The sequence below is a fragment of the Manis pentadactyla genome, chromosome 5, assembly GCF_030020395.1.
Source record: "Manis pentadactyla isolate mManPen7 chromosome 5, mManPen7.hap1, whole genome shotgun sequence".
Classification (NCBI taxonomy): domain Eukaryota; kingdom Metazoa; phylum Chordata; class Mammalia; order Pholidota; family Manidae; genus Manis; species Manis pentadactyla.
In genome coordinates this window covers 11122565-11143973 of record NC_080023.1, presented here as the reverse complement: position 1 = coordinate 11143973, position 21409 = coordinate 11122565, and the positions used below count along the sequence as shown (strand labels likewise).

General features: G+C 41.3%; 1 long non-coding RNA gene across 3 annotated transcripts in view; it reads left to right on the top strand.

Moving 5' to 3' along the window:
• LOC130683767 (uncharacterized) overlaps positions 1 to 21409 on the top strand; it is an 88899-nt gene that overhangs the window by 12068 nt on the left and 55422 nt on the right. The window contains exon 3 of one of the 3 annotated variants that reach the window (XR_008997694.1): positions 296 to 565. The exons of the other annotated variants lie outside the window; for them this stretch is intronic. This is a non-coding gene — a long non-coding RNA (uncharacterized LOC130683767). Of the gene's footprint in view, positions 1 to 295; positions 566 to 21409 lie in introns of those variants that run through there. 3 annotated transcript variants of the gene reach the window in all.

The following is a 21409-nucleotide window of genomic DNA, read 5'->3' as shown; positions in this document are numbered from 1 at the left end:
AAATGTGGCTTGGACAAATTAACTTCCATCTTCTCAGGCCAGCAACCTCCTTTTTTTTTTAAATAATAGTAGAAAAACATATAGCATTTGGCATTACTCTTCTTGACAGTGGGAGATTACATGCTGGACTTGACTGAGTTTCTGTCAAGGAGAATTTATTACAATTTTGAAGATGGTTCTTAAAAGAGATGGCTGTTTTGCATTTTTTATACAGGTCCTAAAAATATGTCAGGTTTGATCTTCTACAAAATCGTCTTGTATAAACATCTTGCTTCTCTTCCTCTTCTCCTCTCAGCTTCCCCGACCTGTGCATGAAACGGCTGCTGCCAAACCTCCTCCCAGACAGCCTGGCTGCCAATGGCCTTGACCCACATTTTGTAGAATTTCTGTTTTTTCTCTGCAAAGCTGAATCCCTACTGTCCTTAAAGCACAATGTCAAATCCTCCCCTCCACGGATCCTTGTCAAGCACACCTGGCTGGGGGTCCCCACACAGCTATGGAGCTGCAGTGACCCATCCACCAGTCACCCTCGGGAAATGAAACTCAAGATGCACAGATCGTGATAACAGAATAAAAAAATGACAAGAGGTCCTATTTGTTGAGTAGTTACTGTTTATTATGAGCTGGCAAATGGGCTAAGTGTTTTGCATATGTTGCCTGCGACTTTGAAACAACACCTCATTTAGTTTTATGCCAAAATTAGGACAGCTGGAGTCCCACGGACATGATTTCTGGGAGGGAGTCTTTCTCAGGACTTCCCCGGCCGTTTCTGGGAGGTCCAGGGTGACTTGCCTGCTCAGCGCCAGGAGCTAGGGTTCTCCCAGCCCAGGTTCCTATTGTGCTGCCATACAAGCTCCCTTTGTTTCTAATGGCTGGCAGGATGGCCATTCTCCTGGGAACATTCTCCTGCTAATGTTATTACTCTCTCTATCATTTTGGCCTCAAAGGAGGTTGGCATCTCTCTTCCTTTTGCTGCTCCATCTGAAGCATGGACAGACCATATGTAATACCCAAGAAACAGCTGGGATCGGGCTGTGGGACAGGATTGCACTGATGTTTCAGAGATAATAGACAGACTGTGCACGGCAGGTTACAACTTGTAACTCTTCCCAGCTGGCTCATTCTCATCCTAGGGTCTCTTCTCAGACCTCCCAGACTACCCTTCTTCCTTCTGGTGATGTGTCCAGCACATACCTTTCCCTTCAGCTAACTTCCCAGGACCACTAACACTCCAGGCATCTTCACATGTCAGCTCTGGGCCAAACTGGTTCTCACTTCATCTGAGACTTATGCCTGGCCCTTGTTTCTCTTCTCAGCACCAGAGTCTTCCCAGGATTACTGACAGTGAGGACCTCAGTTCCCTAGAAGGGACTATCCCCAGGTGCATAGTCTGTCCCAATGGCCCAAAAGACTTGAAGAGGCGGACAGCACATCACTGAAAGGCACACTTCTTCAGTGGGAAATAATGCCATAGTGATGGGATGAAAGGACAGTCCCTTTGCTCTCCATTCATGTTTCTACATGGAGAGACCTCCACTGGAGTAAAGCTCCTGGCCTCTTACCCCGTTCCCTCTCTGTGGACGGAGCAATGACTTATCTGGTTGGTGTGCTCAGAGGAAGAGTTCAGTCTGCCTCTCTCTGTCTCTCTGTCACTGCTTATTTGCAGAAGTGAACATTCAGAAACAAGTCTTGATAAGAAGAACCATGACAGACTCAGCCCAGCCATTGCCTGTGAGGTGGTAAGTTTGTCTAATTCATGGGTGAAGTGATAACACTAAAGTTTACATTTTTCATCTAACACTGAAGATTATATTTTCATTTCTACTTATTTGATTCTTAATATTTTCTCCCAATTGGTATCCAGCCTCACAGGGGATTAATGGTATGTGGCTTTCAGCTCCTTAAGCCTAAAAATGGGTGAAAGAACACCCAGGAGCCCAATGTTGGTGCCACCTCAGTTCAATTCCTGTTCAGTCTTCCGGGGTCCAGTTGCAGCCATGGTCATGTACATTATGTCAGTCCACTTTTACAGGTGTGGAGAAAGGGCTCAGTATAGTCCTGGGCTCAGAAAATACTGTTCTCAACTTGAGAAGGCCATTGATGATAGCTCTATAGCATTTAAGCAAAGTAAGTTGTCTCCATCCTACAGCAGGGGCCCAGGCTACGTCATGGTGACTTCCCTTTCCCACACCCGGGGTCATCTCTGCCCTCTGCCTAGAACTTTGTCAAGGCTCATCATCTTCTACATCAGGGGTCATCAAGGCCTGAGTTATAGTCTCTGCAGCAACCGCTCAATTCCGCCATTGTTATGCAACAACATTCATGGTTAATATAGAATGGATGTAGCTCTGTTCCAATAAAACTTTATTCACAAAACAAGCAGCAAGTCAGATTTGGCCCCCAGTTGTAGTATGCTAATCCCTGCTCTACATTACTAGATTGGAGCATCTCGGCTTCACAGTCAAGGCCCCCTATTTAGCCCCTCCCTACCTCTGTAGCTCCATATACTGTCACTGCTCATGTTTTGCTTTCCCTGCCCCTCTATTTAGAATCCAGAGATACCCAACTTATTGTAATAACTCCATCTCCCATTCCTACCCTCATGTACACATACACATATGCACACACCCATTCACATGCACATCCATACACATTTAATACTCCCTGTTTCCTCTGCCAAAAAAGACTTTCTATCTTCTTCATCTGGCCAAATTCTATTGACTCTTCAGGACTCAGTTCTAAGATGGCTCCTTCCTCTGGAAACCTCTGAGCTGCCCACAGCTGGGTTGGAGACCTCTCTTCTTTGTTTCCATATATTTAATGAACTGATGAGACATTTTCCATTTCTGAGTCTGTCTTCCCTGGCTATCCAGGGAGCCCTTGGGGCTAGGGAGTCACTCTTATGACCCTGGGGCATTGCACAGAATCCAGCATGGATCAGCAGCTGAATTTGTGCAGAATTGAACTGGTGAAGCCAGAGTGATTTAAAAAAAAAATGGGACAGATTATTTTGCCCAAGTTATAAATAATAAATTCAGGAGTGGACTTTACTGTAAGGTTTATAAACACATGGATGGGTAAGTATAAAAAAGGCCATGGCTGAAGACCATAATATGGCATGGGAATATTTGCCTCCTAAATACTAGGATCTGAGGATTACATCAGCAGGTTTGACATTTTTTATTTTGAGTCTTAGTTCAAAGGTAAAAGGCACAGCTTTCATAGTCTAGAATTCAAAGACAGTTGGCAGGGCAAGATTAAAGCAAATGAAATAATCAGAGAACCGTGAAAAAACCCATATAAAATTCTGGGTTATATGGTAAAGAGTAAGTTCAGAAAAGAGGATGATCAACAGAAGCTAGAATAGTTTAAAATTAAAAGCCTCCAGGGGGTGGTACTGGGGGAAAAATACCAAAAATATCATGAAATTTTGTACTTAAGAATTTTTTAAATTAATGTGTCTTATCATACATTCTCCAAAATTACACATATCATAATTGCACAATTCAATGAACTTTCATAAACTGAACACAACTCTCTGATTAATCCTCAGATTAAGAAACAGAACATTGCCAGCATCTCAGAAACCCCTTAGATTCCCTTCTAGTTGCTACCTACCTCCAAGGAGAACCACCACCGTGACTTCTAATTGCAGAGGGTAGTTTTGCCAATTTGTGAACTTTAAGTAAATGCAATAATACAATATGTATTCTTTTGTGTCTTGTTTCTTTTGCTTAACATTGTACTTTGAAATTCATCCAAGTTGTTAGGTTTAGCAGTAGTTTGTTCATTCTTATTTCTGTTTAGAATTCCATTGTATAAATGCACCACATTTATTTATCCATTCTTCAGTGGATGGAAATTTGGGTGGTTTTCAGTTTTCAGCTATTTAGAAATAGTGCTACTTTCTTGCACAAGTCTTTTGAGATACAAATGTATGCATTTCTGTTGAGTATATTTGCAAGGAAATGAATTACTAGGTCATAAATTATATTTCTGTTCAGCTTCATAGATAATGCTGAACCATTTTACAAAATGGCTGTACCATTTTTTATACTCCCATCTGCAGTGTATGGAACCCTAATTGTTCCATATCATCTTCAGCTCTTGGCCTCACCAGTCTCTCTTTAGTGTTAGCTATTCTGGTGTGTGTGTAGGAGTATCTCTTTCTGGCTTTAATTTGTATTTATTTGATGACTAAAATAATTGAGTACCTTTCCACATATTTATTGACTTTTTGTATGTCCATTTTAATTAAAATATTTTGTCCTTTTCTGATGGGTTGTCTGCCCTTTTGCTCATTGACATATTAGGAGTTCTTTATATATGTTGGGTATATGTTCTTTGTCAGATATCTGCATTGTAATCTTTCTTGCCTCTCCATTCTTTCAGTAGTATTCTTAATGAACAAAATAAACTCCCATAATACCTAATTCTTCTTTAGACCTTTGGATCCTTGCTACTTCCTACTTCACAAATTCACTGAATAAGAAGAGAAAGATTTCCATTAGATGTATAGAGAGGTTGAAAACTGTAATAGAAGGAAACTTGTAGATTACTTGACTCATTTCCCTTGGTTTTCCTTTTGGGAAACTACAGGTCAGAGAGGAGGGGTGACTTGCTCCAAGTCATAGGCTTAGGAAGCAACAGACTCAGAATTAGGACCTGGGACTTTTGCCTCCTAGTCCAGTGTTCTTGAACAAGTGCATTCTTCTTGTTAACTTGGAATGGTGGGAACAAACTGGATGTCTGTAGTAAGTGATAGAACAGTTGCTAAACCGTGCTACATCAGTGAGAGTTTCATTAGCCCTAGAGCCAGAAGACTAATGGAGCAGACCCTTCCTATTATATATCCACCCCTAGTTATTCAACAGAAATGCAATCACAAATGTCCACCCAAAGACTTGTACATGAATGCCCTTGGCATCTTTATTTGTAATAACCAAAAACTTGAAACAATCCAAATGTCTATCGACAGGTGAATGTATACACAGCTTTTATATCTGTACAGTAGAAAAGAACTCAGCAATATAAAGGAGCAAACTATCAATACATACAAACACAGAAATGGATCTCAAAACAATTGTACTGAAGGAAAGAAGCCAGACCAAAATGAGTACATGCTGTCTAATTCCATTTATATGAAATTCTAGAAAATACAATCCAGTCAATAGTGTCAGAAAATAAGTCTGGTTGCTTAGGAAAAGGGACAAGGAAACTTGTGGAGGTGACTGATGGGTTCACTATTTGTTGTGGTGTTTTTTGGGTGTATACATATATCAAGAGTCATCAAATTGCATGCCAAACATACCTCAATAAACCTATAGAAAAATGATAAGACCATGTCAAAGCTAGCTTGAAGAGATGCCCACTGTCCAAATCCGGGACAATGTGCGCATCACAATAACTAAACAGGATTATAACTCATTGCCATAAAATAAAGAAGCAATGATTCTATACTCATGATATGGTGCATAAATTTGACAGATGGATGGATGAATGGACAAGAAAAACTTGTTTTTGTAGAATGTTGCCTAATAAATAGAGAAGGAAGATGGAGTTAGAAAATCACTGTATTGCCATCAGTAGTTCTGTAGCATCTTCCTATGTTGACAGATAGTAACTGCATGAGTGGGGTGAGGATTTAATAATGTGCATAACTGTTGAACCACTGTGTTTTATACTTGAAACAAATACAATGTTGTATAACAACTATACTTCAATTAAAAAATAGAAAAAGAATAAAATTAAAAAAAAAAGACCAGACTCTTCTGGACCCAGCTCTCTCTACCCCAAGAGCAGGAGCAGCAATACATTTAAGAAACTCTTGATGTGCATTGCTGAACCCCTCTAGGCTGTGCACAGCCTGATAGCTACATCTCCATTCTAAAAATAGTGAGGAGTTGTTTATGTTGGCGAAAGCTTGGGACAATAAAGAGAGATGGTGAGTTTCACTCTACCACAGTTTACTCTAATGAGTAATTATGCTCTAGCAGAAACCCTGATTACCCAAAGTGGTTGGGAAATTATAAGTAAAAATAACAATTCATCTCAAGGAGATGATGAAATCACTTGTCAAGGCCACATCCCTCACTGGCCAGGGCCGAGAGCACCTGCTGAGTCAGCACTCTGTCCTTGGGAAGGGACAGGCAGACAACCTGGCCATTGCTGCAGGGAAAATGGTGCAGAAACCGAAGGCCCAGGGGTCTCCCTCAAGTGAGGATGTTAGCAGTGTCCCCCACTGTCTGCATGCTCTCCCCATTATCCGCTGGTGACACATTGAATCCTCTTTCACCAATCAGATCAAGTATTTAAAAAACCTGATCTGATCAGGATTACACTCCTACTTCTAACCAGCATTATGTATTTGCATATATACAGGAAGACAGAGGATGCACCCAAAGGTGTATCTCTGGATGGTGGTGCTATGGAAAATTGTTATTTTCAACCTGAATTTTCCAATACCTCTATTAGGTGGAACTATATGAACATGTTCTGGCTTTGTAAATCAAAACTGACCCAATACTAGCAATTTCAACTGGTTTGACCTTGTATAAGAAGCAAGTTTTACTGTGGAATTTTGAAAATGACAAAAGGCTTTTTAAATACTATTCCCATGTTAGAATAAAAATAATGCTAATACCTACCACTTACTAAGTTTTTCTTCTTGCTAAGATCCTTGACTGCATGCCCAAAAAACTATGTAATCCTTATATGACAATGTTATCAGGTAGGGACTATGATTAGCCCTATTTTATAGATGAAAAAACAGGCTCAGAGACTTCAAACTCCAGTGAATCAATCACTCCATTAGTAAGGGCAGAGTTGTGAGTCAGAGCTCAAAGCCCTTGCTCTTAACCATTACTCCATCCAGTGTAAATCTGTATCCTTGATTTCAACTGAGACTCTACGTAACTCCCAATGGCATGTACCCAAAAAGGATTTGTTCAGCAAATACAATTGTTAGGGCTCAATAAACAAAGGGAGAGAAATAAAGGGACAAACTTACCTGTCCTTAGCTTCCCAAGTATGTTTCCTGGCTCAGAACTAACCCATGGATGAGAGTCCCTTAGACCCCCCTTTCCACCTTTGTCCACATTGCCTTCTCCCAAGGACCACAGCAGCTCTCAATGGAATCAAAACAGGGTGTGTGTTAACCACTGGGCCAGCAGAGGGAGAACCAACACTAGCCTCTTCCAAGGTTGAAAACAAACCTCTTCTAGAAGACTGAAATCTCTGTTTGATGCTGCCTAGTCTTTTATTTTTATTTTTTTGGTAATATTCCCCAGGACTGTGTACTGTTTCTGGAGAAGGTGTGTTACTTTAATTAAGGTCAGCTCTTAATTTCTGAGCACTCACTGTGGGCCAGCATCAGTACAGATACTCTACATATAACCAGTATTGAAAATCCTATATAGCTGACTTCAGAGACTAAATGTTTTACCACGGAGCTACAGTTCATGAGTTTCAGAGGGGCTGTGAATCTCTGCAAAACTGTCCCTAATTTGCATGTGTGTCTGTGTGTGTGCCTATGTGTCTGTGTATATACGGACTTATATATTTTTATTTTTTCCTGAGGACAGGGGCATTAGCTTTCATTAGAGTCTCAAAGAGGTGAAAATGCAGTAAGATTTAGGGACCTCCTCAGGGAGAGAGGGTTAAGAAAAAGCTGGCTGACATGGGAGAGATGTGAAACCATTCATTGTTCTCAAGCCTCTGGTGTTACAATTGAATGGGGTGGGATTCAGGCAAGCGTGTAACAGTCAAGAACATGGGTCAATGCAGGATGAATTACAAACTCTTAAATCTGCGTTATCTAAGCTATTCTGAAATAGAACGAAACATCCTGTACTGATGAGATTGTGCAACCAGTTCTGTAATCAGAGGAGGGCTCCTATAACACAGGGAGGGTTTTGGGGGGAAGGCCAGACAAGACAATGTATGCATTTGTTTCAGGAACAGAGCACAGCAGGGAAGCAGGGAGAAAGTTCAAGGTTATTCAATGAGCATAATCCTTCCACTTGATAGTACTTCACAGTTTACAAATCTCCTTCATATACGTGCACACTGAAGGCCCTCAAAACAATTATGTGAGGTTGTAGCAAGATAGCCTTCTATCTGCTTTTGATCTATGAAGAAACTGAAGCACAGAGAGATTAAGTTATCTACCCAAGGTCACAAAGCAGGCAAGTAACCACAGTCTTCTGACAGTTTAACTGGATAGATTTTTCCTCTACCAATATGGAATATTTCAGTAAGAAAAGTGTTTACTGCCAAGTTGTCCCTAATTTGTGACCAAAGAAAAGGTAAACCAACAGACATTATGCTGGTGTCATACTCAAGCTTTCAAATGTCGTCAGTTTGAGGGGCATAGCTTGGTGATTAAGAGCTTGGGCTCTGGACTCAGATGCCTGGCCAGTCCCAGAGTTAGCCTGGGAGATGATGCCATTACCCGGAGGTACCCACTGCAAAGTGGTTAGTGTCCCCGGAGTGACCCTCACACAGGGAGGGGAAGAGATTGTGAATAAATACTCCCGGCTGCCTGCCCCTTGGTGAGACCATTCTGGTGTGAACTGCACACATGTTCTCCGGAGGTCCCAGCAGGCCTGAGCTTTCCATGGCCCGCAGTGGTGGTCCTGTCCACACTCTCAGCGCCTGTCTTCCCTTCCCTGCCTCTTCTTCCCAGGCACTCTCCCTCTCTGTGCTTCCTGTGATGGCTTCTGAGATCCTCCAAGGAGACCAAATGCCAAGACAAGTTCAAATGTGCAAGAAACTTACTGGCGGAAATGCCTGTGTAGGAAAAAAAGGGGGCAGCGGGAGTGGGCAGGGAGGGCCCTCATACAGAGACGCAGATGTGCCCCTGGGAAGGAGAGGAGCCGGGCCGCAGGAGGGCCGGCTAGGAAGGGTCAGGCTGCAGTGCAGTTTAAGACAGTTCTGACCAGGCAGTCTTCGCGCCAAGGGCACTTGGGGGAGGAATCCCGTGTCACATAGTCACGTAAGAAAGGCCTGTATAGGATCCCACTGTGTTCTGGCGCCATCCCACAGGTGTCCTCCCCACTGACATGGAGGTGGGTTCAGAAGGGCAGAGCTCAAGGCACCGGTCACCTGCGTGTCCCTAACAGGAGATCTGAGTGACCACTTTCATATGTATCTTTTATCTGTACGTCTGATCCTGGAGACTCCAAATTAAGATATAACTCAGTAATTCACTGATATGTAAATGAACGAAAATAGCGTTTAGGGGTCAATACCCACAGAAAGTGAGCGACTCCTGGGCAAGGCCCCTTCCAGTAGCTGTGAGCTTGGTTTCCTTAGGAGATTCTGAACCATATTTTTCCAAAGAGCTCAGGTCCTCACTGTATCACATGCCGGTCTTGAGGAAAAAAACAAACCAAGACCGAGACTAGAACAGAGCAGGAAATGGAGTTGCAGAGGTCACTCACGGGAGCAGGAAAGTGGGCCCTGCTCCCAGCTCTGCCACTGACCAGCCACGTGACCTTGGCAAGTCAGCTCCCGGCTCCTGTGAGTCGGTGCGGAACTGGGGGGCGGGCACAGGCTGAGCCCTGCTCGGCCTCCGGCTGTCAGGAAGACTAAGCGAGAGTCTGCAGAAAGCATTTCATAAGCGCTGCTGTAAGAAATTGGATTTCGTTTTAAGATCACAGATCAAGCACATAAAAATGCCTCCCTCTTCTTCCAAAAATACCCTAGAAATGATACAATTAAACATTTTGAAAGATACCTCATACTTTGAATATGCCTAATAAGTTATTCTCCAGCTTAAGAAATCAGAGTTCTGTGGTTATTATGTGCCCTATTGTCTGAACACCCTTTTTGTGGTGCCCTCAAAGCACTTTGGGCCTAAGAGTTAAGTCTCAGAGAAGCAGCTGCTCAGTAAAGTGGAAGTTGGGATCTTTTTTTTTTTTTTTTTTAATGTCATGAGCAGAAGAGGCAAGGGGAGCAGGAGCCGTTGGGAAGAATGTAGGGCCTGAGCAGCCCAGTGTCGCCCTCAGCTGCCGGCTGCAGGGCCGAGCCCAGGGAATAAAGCGAGCTGACCAGCTGGGCGGGCAGTCAGCTGTAACTCAGACAATGCATTGAGCGGCTGTGTGGGCCCAGGTCACACAGGCTGCCGTCTGCTAAAGGAAGAGTTTGTCTAGATCATGCTTCACAAAGGGAAGAAAACACAAAACACCTTCAATCTTGCATTTTTGAGGTAGTATCTTATCACAATATGCTGCTGCATTAGGAGTAAACTGCCCTAGAAAATCTAAAGTCACAGCTACTCACTGAGTGTCTCTTGAGCGCTCGCTGAGTTTCTCTAATGGGACAGAAGACCATTTCACAGGTAGGAAATTGACGGTCAGGGAAGTTAAGTGATCTAAGTGCAGGGTTGCCAAATTTAGCAAACAAATTACAGAGCCCAGTTAAATGTGCATGGCAGATAAACGGCAAGTAACTTTCAGGACAGTGGAATGTCCCATGCAGTATTTGGGATATACTTACGCTAAGAAAGCAGTTGTTTTCTTTTTTCTGAAAAATACGATTTACCTGGGTGTCCTGCAGTTCTTTCCCTGGCAGTCCTACTTAAATGCCACTAGTTAGCATCACATCTAAATCCAAGATGTTCTACTGCCAAGTTTTCTGTTTAAACTACACTGACTCCCAAATGCAAGATTTAAATCTGGATGAGATTGTTTAATTGTTGCATATTTTATTTTCTCATATTATATCATGTATTATTAAGTTCTTCTTTAGTAAATCACTGGCACACTAACCCTTATATCAGAGCCTGCTTCTGGAGAACCCACAGCAAATGATTCAGGCTACCTCATTCAGAACTGTCCCTTGATTTTGAATGGGGCTCCCCAAAAGCAAAGACCTTATTTGCTCTTTTCTGGCCATGAGTAGACATAGTGACACTAAGAACAGCAACTGGCTTACAGAGACGGCAAAGAAGTTTCTAGTAACAGCATCCAGTGTCCAGTCAGAGGCGATGGCAGCCTGGAGACCAGTTCTGTGGTTGGCATTTCTCTTGTGCAGCCTCCGAGTCTGGTTTTCTGACTTCTCTAGAAAGCCCATGTTATCCAATAGGGGTTTTTTTTCCAAAAATAAAAAAAGCTTTTATCTTTTTTAGAACAGTTTTAGGTTCCCAGCAAAACTGAGAGAAAGGAACAGAGATTTCCCATGTACGCCCCTGCCCGCACATGCACACAGCCTTCTCCACCATCAACCAATATGCTTTTGATAAATCTGTTTTCTATTCAGGTATCCAGCATTGTCTTGTTGTGGGAAGAACCCTGGTGTGTTCTCATCAGTATGAGAAGTTCCTGCAACAGGCTGCCAGGAAGGAGGTGAAATTAGACTTGATTATTAGAACCGCAGAGTGTGAAAATCTAGCTTCAGCTGAGGGATGGGATTCTGGCACCGACAGGGATTCAAAACAACTGATGCAATTATTATGCACGGGCAACTGTAATAAAGTGCCTGGTGAAAGTGAGGTGTGGGGGCCACTTGGGTGGAGTCGTAGAACCTGGAATAAGAAATCCTAAGGTTGTGGGAGTGAGTGGTTGCTTCTAATGTGCATGGACAGCTTTACCTTTCTTCATGGTTGACAAAAGCTGAACATTTAAATAGCTTTAAATGTTTTTATAAACAAATATAAGATTATACATGAATAATAGGATATTCTTGGAATGTCCTAAACTTCAAGTTTAGAAACATGGAGGCCATCCTTTGCTCTCCCAGGCAGGTGGATGGATCATACACTGTTCAATACCTCATGTCCCCCATTTAAAATGTCATTTGACCATGAGGTGGAAGAACTCTTGGCCCTCCAAGGTTGGCCTTCCCCTGCTCAGAGGAGATCATGCGTGAATGAGCTCTGGAAATTGTGTAAGTCACCAAAAAAAGTTGTTTTTTTAATCATTATCATCAGAAAAGCAAAATAATAGGATCTGAACTGACCTTGACAATGTGCCCAGCCTTAATTCTTATCTTCTGACAGGACCGTGCAAGGTGGCAATGACCTGATTTTCTAATTTCTCTCAAGAAGGATATTTTTTTCAATGTCCCTTAGCAATCTGCTATAGTATTTCACAGAGAGTATCTTAGCTAAACCGCAAAGTCACAAAGTACATTCTAAATGCTGGCATTCCTTCAGCATATGAGGAAATGTCTTTATTATGAAAGATTGAGGAGACAGGAGGTATGACCAACCTTTAGAGTCATGTCTGCTCTGTGGGACAGACCAGAGCCCCTCACCTGCAAAACCACATGACAGAGGACTGACCAAGAAAAGGTCTGATTCTCTGGTAAGAACTGTGTCAGAAGACACCCAAATGGCAGTGACGTGCATGGAGAGGAAGTGCTTTGAAAGAGAAAGCAAAGCTTAAGTATTAACCACATGGACACCTTCCTCTAGACTGTAGCAAAAAGAAGGGAGTTCTCACATATTTAGTGGCCCCTTCTGCATTCAAGGCTCACCTCCTACCTGCCTCCTGCTGACTTGTCCAGTTTCACTTTCTGCCACTCTTCAATGAACCAGGGAAGGTCCCCCACTCCTCTGAGCCTTTAACACACTTTTGCCCTGACCTGTGACACCCACCTACCCCATCCACCTAGCGATCTCCCGCTTACCCTTCAGAAGTTTGCTTGGTGTCCTCATTGCTATGAAGTCTCTTCCTAGAATGCCCCCATCCGAATCCTATACCTCAACCAGCATCTCTGTCATAGCAGGTGCCACATTATTTATGACTATATTTATTTTCCTTCTGACTATGAGGCTGTAATTTTTTTGAAAACAAAGCATTGGCATCTGGATCCTAAAACCTTATTCAATAAGATTCATCTATGAGAGACTCCATGAGGAATCCACTTTGTGCATGAATCTGTCAATAATCATATTTAATTAAGATTATTCAGACCTAAAGGCAATGGGCTCTAAAGAGTAGCCTCTGAAATAAATGCATGAAGAAAAGAGCATGACAGTAACCTTCATAGAAAATATCATACTAATCTGTATTATAATATTCATATTGTAATGATGGATGCAAATTAATACTATCTGTAAATGAGCAGGCTTTACTCTCCTCAAATCTTACTTCTTTCTGGATATATTCTCAAAATAATCTCACTTGATTATTATTTTACATTGTTTTTATTCAATATTTGTGGATGGGACCAACGCTGTGTCATTTAGCACTTATGTATATATGGTCTGTTTGATTTTCTCAGGCCATTTCAGAGCTCTACAATTAGATTGCATATTTGGTTATAAGTAACGTCATGCATGGCATGAATTCTCAAGCCAGGACAAATGTGCTTTCATCTCTATCTTTTACAACTATATAACCTTGGATAAGTCCTGTAAATGAACTAAACTTTGCTTTCCTATTCCACAGAAGCGGGTGCAGGGATCCCTAACTTATAGGGTTGTTTTGATCATTAAATAGTAAATATAAAGCTCTATTCTTTTCCCTTTTCTTCCCCTCCACATAAACATGATGTGGCATCAGGGACTGTTTCCTAAAACCAGTGGGTGTGTTGTACTGAAATCCCTGTAGGGAAATTTAACCTGTCTTGAGGGACATGAGGAAATATTTTCCCTAAACAAGAAGAATCTGATACCAAACTGATCTTTTCTGATCTTTTTTTTTAAAAAGTTAAAATTCAGAGTTGTTGCCTTCTCCTTTCTGCCTGACCCTTCTGTACATTTGGGGTACATTGCTGGGTGAGAATGGTGGCATTCAGAAGACACCCAATTTGGCTCACACTGAGCAGCTGGATGGCTCTTTTGCTTCCAGCTATAGTGAAAAAAGAACACTTAAAGCTGGAGATCTATGTGTGAGCTATAAAAATAATGAAAAAGATACTCCAACAAACTTTAAAGAGATATATGTAGCCAGAAAGTGCCTTGCCTAGTTTTTAGTTAGAAGAACCAGTAAGTCAGGATATGAAAAGGACCTAAATTGCTGCTTCGTTTAAGCTTTTACATTGCAGGGAGTTTTTTTTCCTAAGTGACCTGATTTCAAAGCACACCATTTCCCCAGCATGGCCTTCCTCGCCATGACATCCAACTCCAACCTCATTATTTCCATATATATGTACTACTAGAAAGAAAAAAAGCCCTTGACATACTTCCCCAGAGCAAGGCCTAAATGGGACAGGATCGAAAAGCTCTTCAGATGATTTTCTCTTCAACCTTGTTCAGGGTCCAGAACCTGGATGCTCAGTCTTCTCCCACCCCTCAACCCACAATCTCTGATCTTCTCTGTCTACTGCAGTACTAGGACAACACCTCTCGGAAATGAAAGGTCTGAGCTTCAGGGGGTGTGATAAACCATCCCTGTAAATGGTCATCAAACTCTGAGGACACCGTCTGCCATTTATTTTCAACATTTTTTCAGCCAACAGGTGTTAGTGACAACCATGAGCCAAACTCATAAATGGTGCTCAAAGTCATTACCCTGGCGTTTGGTGCCTTTTACGATGATGCCCCATCCTACCTTGTCCTCTGTTCATGTACTCCATCTCTATCCTGCTGAATAAACTCACGGCCCAATCCTCTTTTTGGTTTTCATTCCTTCATTTCCTGATGATTCTATCTCTGCATGCTACCCATCCTCAGAGTTCAAAGCATCCATCCTCCTCCTGAAAATCATCCCTCATCACACAAGCACAGAATGTATTTGTTCTTTTAATTCCTATGTCCATTTGTATTTACTTTTCTGTAGACATCTTTTTCATTTTTATTTTGTATCATGCCATTTCTGTTCATATCTCAAGATTTTATTAGTCTTAAAGCAATCAAGGTCCCAAACTATTTCAATTCATGTATATCTTTTAACAGAAACATAGTGCCTCACCCACAGTAGGTGTTTCTGATTCTGCCATTATCAAGCTTTGTATTGATTAGGCAAGTATTAGCAAACAAATCCCAAAATGTATCATAGATTAAACATAATGTAGGTCATTTTTCATTACTGACAGTCCAAAACAAATATTATTTATCAGTGGGTGGCTGTCCTTCATGCAGTGATTCAAGGACCCAAGCTCCTTTCAATTTGTGGTTTCATAATATTCAGTTCATGGCTTCCAGTTCACGCTGGGAGTCATCTCCAGTCCAGCCAACTGAAAAGGAAAAGGAGACATCTGGGAGGTTTTCATGGGCCAGTGACAAAAATACTTTCTACTTGCTTTCTATTGCCTAGAACTCATGTGGCCAAACACATCTACAAGGGCAGTTGGGAAATGTAGTCTGTGGGTCCAGAAAGAGAAATAACTGGGCTTGGTGCTTATGTCATTGTCTGTACTCCAAGTTCTGTCATCTAGAGGAAGTCATTCAAGAGTTGTGAGCTTTAGTTTTCTCATCTATGTCACAGAGGAAAAGATGACAGTCTTAAAGGTAGTTATAAAGATTACATGTAAATCACAAAACCTTTTTTTCATCAGAAAAATTAGTATGATGAACTAAATAACCACTAGATTCTAGTGCTAATGGAAAAGACACTTGATCCTGCTCAGTAGAGTATCCTAGATAAGTCAGGAGCTAGTGTATTTTAGGGAAAAAGTACATATACATATATATATATATTTATTTATAATGAACATGTTCTCTATTAATTCTTTTAATAGGAAAATTAAATTGGCATAACACCTTATTCCTCATGAAATTTGATTAATGGAACTTTGTGGGTAAGACTTTGACCATTTAATCAAGTGGTCAATGGATGAGAGAAGAAAGGATGTTCATATTAACATCAGTGACACACTGATGTTTCTGCCTCAGTTTCCTTCTATGTAAATACAAAATGATAAGTTGAATCTGACACCACCCATAGTCTCTGTCAGCCCTAATATCTTATAAATCTAAATGACAGAATAAAATACCAATTTGCACAGTAACATACATGCCAGAATAAACAATTTCATTTTTGACAGGCCCACTCTCGGGAGGATTGTTTTTTTGAATGAAATAAACTGTTGATTCAAGGTAAGATGATAGAACTAGGTGAGGCAAGGCCCAAAGTATGTGAAATCTTTTATATGGTAAACTTCAAATTCAGATTTTGATTATTCTTAGAGAAAATATAAACATAAATGGAGGTAGATTCACCTATGCCACTATCCAACAGCAGAGAAAAAAACACGTTCAAGGTAACTACTTAATTTAGTTGTGCCTAAGCCAGTGGGAAGCTAAAGTTTTCTTTATGTTTATAACATTGGTAATAGTGATGGTAATGATCATTTCCCAAGGACCTATTATGTATATTTTATAAATATTATTCCATTTAATCTTCATAATAACCAATAACCTTGAAGAAAGTTATTTGTCCTATTTTATGGATGGGAAAACTGAGGCTCAGTCTACCAGGTCATTCAGTTAGTAAAGAGTAAATCTTAAATTGAACCTAGTATCCCTGGCTCCAGAGACAGGGTCTTGGCAACCACAGAAAGGTTTGTATTATGTGTGGTTGAGAGAGCCATTCAAGTTCTACACAACTGTTAAAACTCTCCTGTTCTGGGAATCCTGTGGATAGGCATCTCTTCAATCTCTAACCACCTGTATAATGTCTGTGCCATTCACTTGGCATTTATTACATAATGCTCTGAACTGCACTGATGGTACCTTTTCATAGAAGGCTTCCATTATAGTAGTTGATTGCCTCAAATCTTGACCCAGCTATGTACTAGTCAGTGTTGGCTAACTGTTGTAACAAACAATCCCTAAATCTCAGTGGCATAAAACAATAACCTTTGACTGCTTGCAAGTGTCATAGTCCAATGTAGGTCAATGGCGGGTCAAGGAGGGAGAGTGAGGCTGCAGGTTCTGTGCTCCACACAGTCATCTGGGGATCGGTGTTCTTCCCTCACAGACTTCCAAAATTCCAAAATGCCATGGAGTCCTCCACTGAATCTTGCTGAGTGATGAAGGAAAAGCAAGAGTGCAGAGAAACCCTATGTATTTTTAACTCCCTGAGGCTTAAAACATAAACCTGAGCAGATTAAAATATAAACATTGCTTCCATTATATTCCACTGGGGAGAACTGGTCACATGATCCCACCTAGATGCAAGAGGGCTGGGAAAGGTAAAGTAACTGAGCAAGGAAGAGGAGAACATGGATATTGATGAGCAAGGCACTTGACATTTCTAAAAATCAGTTGCCTCATCTATAAAGTGGAAATGACAGAGAAGTTGTAAAAATTAACACTTCAGGAAGTGCTAACTAAAAGTTTGTTGATTCTGACTCAGCTTATCATAAGCAATAGGAAACCTTTATCAGTTTCAAAGTCACCTTGAGAGGACTAATCACTTTGTAGGAGGTCCAAAGTATGCTTGGAAGGAAAGGTGTAAAAATAAGGGAAGAAGAAAGAGAAAGGGAGACAAACAGGAGAGGAGATGTAGTTAACAAAGGGCATTGGATCAGCTGTTTCCATTGTGTCTCTACTGATGTCTAATGTTAGGTAAGGTTTCGGAGTGACAAGGTCCTGTTACTCAGAATTCCCATCATGAGTCACAAACAAGGTGTAGGCAGAAATCATGTTGGTGCTTGTGTCTTCTGCAGGTAATTTAATGAGAGACCAAGTTGGGAACACACATTAAACCTAAGGAAGACAGTCACACTATTAATTTTTTTATAAGAACAGTAACACATATATTGCCATTAATCCCCACCTTCACCAGAAACAGCTCTGACCTAGTTTCCCACATGAATCATTCCCTTTGACGGCAGACCCAGCCCTCTGCAGAAATTTGGGACCTGTTCCCTTCACTCTCCACCTTTGGTTTCGTCTTTCGCCACACTTTGTCTTCTCAGCATAACAACCTGTTTCAATTCCCTGAAAAGGCCAGGTCTTCATGACTCCATAGGTTTGCATACAGTGTTCCCTATGCCTCTAAAGCTCTTCAATCTGTTCTTTCACTTTTTACTCCAAGGCGTAAAGGCTATTCAAGCAAAAAGGTTGAAACTGTTCCAGGGAGCCTTCCTAGTGGGTGAATGTTGACCTTTTGTATTTTCCTGGTGGCATGTTCTTAGCTTTCTCTTAGCACTTGTCACAATAGTTTAGCTGTTTCCCTTGTAAACAATGGTTTTCCTCAGGACAGGAAATTTGCCTTTATTTCCATATCACTGTTGTATGGCACATGGTACACATTCAACACATTTCCCAAATAACAGCTATTATTTATGTAGCTTTTAAATGCATTAACTCATTTATTATCCACAATAACCCATGATGTAGGAACTGTAATTATACAATATGTATATCATATATATATATACAATATATACAATATGTATATATTTTAAAACTTATAAAAATATTTTATATAATATACATGAAATATATTATATTTACATAAGTGTATATTTTATACATGATTATAATTATAATTAAAATGAGGGAGCTGAGGGAATTTGATAGCTGTTCACTTAGAAGTATAAAAGTTGAGATTCAAAGCTATGTCTCTTCAATTTGAGAGGTCCAGCTTTTAACCTGGACATATACTAGACAAATAATTATCAAGAATAATTTAAATTACAGTTCCTCAAAGAAAGAGATATTGTACAATGATTAGTCAATACAATCAGGAAGAAGGGCACTGTGATGGCTCAGAGTTCTGAGAAAAGCTGTTTCCCTGTCTGGGCTCTGGGCCTGGGGAGTTCCAACCCCTACCACTGGGGTCACCATTGTCAGACTGGTTACTGCTGGGCTGCAGCAGGCAGGGTAGGACTCTCCTGGGGCAGACAAAGACGCATCAAGATGCTCAGGAGCTAAACTCAAGGGAATGAAGATTTCTGGTAAAACAGGAGACTCACATCATCTTCACAGAACCCTCTCTGTTATCAGCTGAATTGTGTCCCCCACAAAATTCATGATGCCCAATACCTCAATACATGGCTTTATTTGGAGACAGGTCCTTTAAAGAGGTAATAGGTTCAAATGAAGTCATTAAGGTCCAATCTGACTGGTGTATTTATAAGAAGAGGAAATTAGGACACAAACAGCCACAGAGGGGAGACCATGGGAGACAGAGCATGAAGCTGGCTGTCTACACGGCACGGAGAGAGGCCTCAGAAGGAACCAACCCAGTCAATACCTTGATCTCAGACTTCCAGGCTCTAGAACTGTGAGACAACACATTTCTGTTATTTCAGGACCCAGTCTGTGGTCCTTTGGGTGGCAGCCCGAGGAAACTAGTGGACTCTCCCTCATCCTTCAGTGCCCCTCAAGTAAGAGAGTTAGGGGCACATCTCAGAAGAAACATGGCCTACCTCCTTTTTTTAGGGAGAAAAAGACGGCTCTTAGATTCATGATCGCTGTTTGGTTCACTCTTTCATGTATTCATTTGTTTCTCATTAATTTTTTTGTCAGGTACTTATTAGATGTCTATTACAGTCCGGGCAGTGTGCTTGCTCATTAGTGGGGCCCCACCTTGTTCCTTGCATTATGTGGGTCACCATCTGGTACAGGACCAGATATGGCACAGACTTTCAGATTGTTTCACAGATGTCCAGTTTCTCCTCTTCCTTGTTAACAGAATCATGGTTTGTTGGTGTTGAACATCGTGATGAGTGAACATCTGCCTGTTTGTGGACAGAGGGGGCTACTTGATTGGATCTGGCCAATGAAACGTTAACAGAAGTTGTGGGGTGTCGTGTGGTGGACACTGGGAGTTGCCATCCAGATCTTCTTTCTGGGAACAGCTTGTTGCTCCAGCATCCAAGAGGGCCAGGAGTGAATAGCCTTTGGCTGTCTTCCCCATCAGGTATGGCCTCAACTGTGGAAAGCCACCTTGCCCAAGGTCATGGCCTTCCCTGGGTGGTCCACAACCAGTGATCTATGAGGGAGTACAGTCCGGGCATCTCAGTCCAATGGGGACAACTCTGAAGAGCCACTGTGGCTGGGATGCTCCTCAAGGAATCAGCCAAGGCTGTTGTTGGACATGCACTGAGATCTCACTTGTCCCATGTTACAGTCCTTCTAGTTCAAGTTCCTTCCACCTCCTTCCACAGAGTCAATTCCAGGGTTATCCCTTAAACATCTTGCATGCTAACTCTTTCTCATGTGGCTCCTTCAGCTCCAAAAATATAGAAGAATTTTCCCCCTTGCTCTCTCCCTTCCATCTGTCTTAGTGCTTACTGGCTGGGGTTCTAGAAGCTGTCTTGTAACTATAAGGCAACTTTAAGAACAGAAGCCACATGTTAAGGGTTGTGGAGCAGAAAGAAAGAGTCAGGACCCCTATCAACAACTATAAGCCACCACACCAGTTATCTCTACCCTGCCCTCTATTGGGCTTCTTGTTACATAATAAAAACAAAACTCTTGACATGTTTAAACCACTGTTTTTGGCTTTGGGCTTCTGTTGCATGAAGCCAAATATAATTCCCATTGATACAAAACATTAAGCAAATACATAAACAGTACACTTATTTTAATTGACTGAGAGTTAAAGTATTCAATGAGAATGCTTGATAGGATATAGATGGTGATTAGGAAAATTCTCCTGGGTTGGGGATGTCTCTTGAAGTTGGAAGGAATTGACTGCTTCCTAGAACTAAAACAGGTAGCTGCAACTGCAGAGAACAAAGAGGTCAGTAGCATGTGGATGAAGGGTAGAAATAGCAAGATTAGCAGAAACTTGGAGGCTGCTTTCAGCTGGCCCCTAACTTAACTCTCCAGACTTCACCCTGTTCTGTGCTCTGGGAAGCCCATTCATAAGGTTGTATCAATCAGAGAGTTTGCATGAGATCAGATGGAAGGAGCAGAAGGGCATTAGGGTATTTATTACCCAATTCCCTCCCAGTTTTCCTGGGTCAGCTGTGTGGCAGACCAAAGGTCATTGGTCTTTTCTAGGTGGAAAAGAACATAACTTTCTACATGACTTTCTCTTTCTGGGTTCCTATAGCCAAAGGGCTGTTAATCTGAGGCCTATAGTTAGAGTTCTGGAGGTCTGTGAACTTCAATGGAGAAAATAAAAATACATCTTTATATTCACTAACCTCACACCAAAATGTACGATTCCTTTCAATTGTCAAGTTAGGCAACATATCATAATGGCGTTAGCAGTGTCTGTAGTGGCTATCATGGACATTTGCATATCACTTCACAGAAGGTGTAGGTATGTCCAAGTATCCTTTATGTACATCATTACTCTGAAATTTTAGTCTTTATTAACTGCCAGATCTTGTTAGATAATGCACTAATAAAGAAGCACTTATATTAAGACACCACAAACTTATTTATTTAAATAATTTATTCATTATGATTTAATAGAATCTCCTTTATTTTTGTAATTCTAAGTATTTTACCAGATTCATTCAAAAACACTGTCTCGAGATGGGGTCTTTGGGCTCCACTAGACAGATAAAAGTTTAGGAGCTCATGTAGGAACCGTTCATCCCCTTGTTC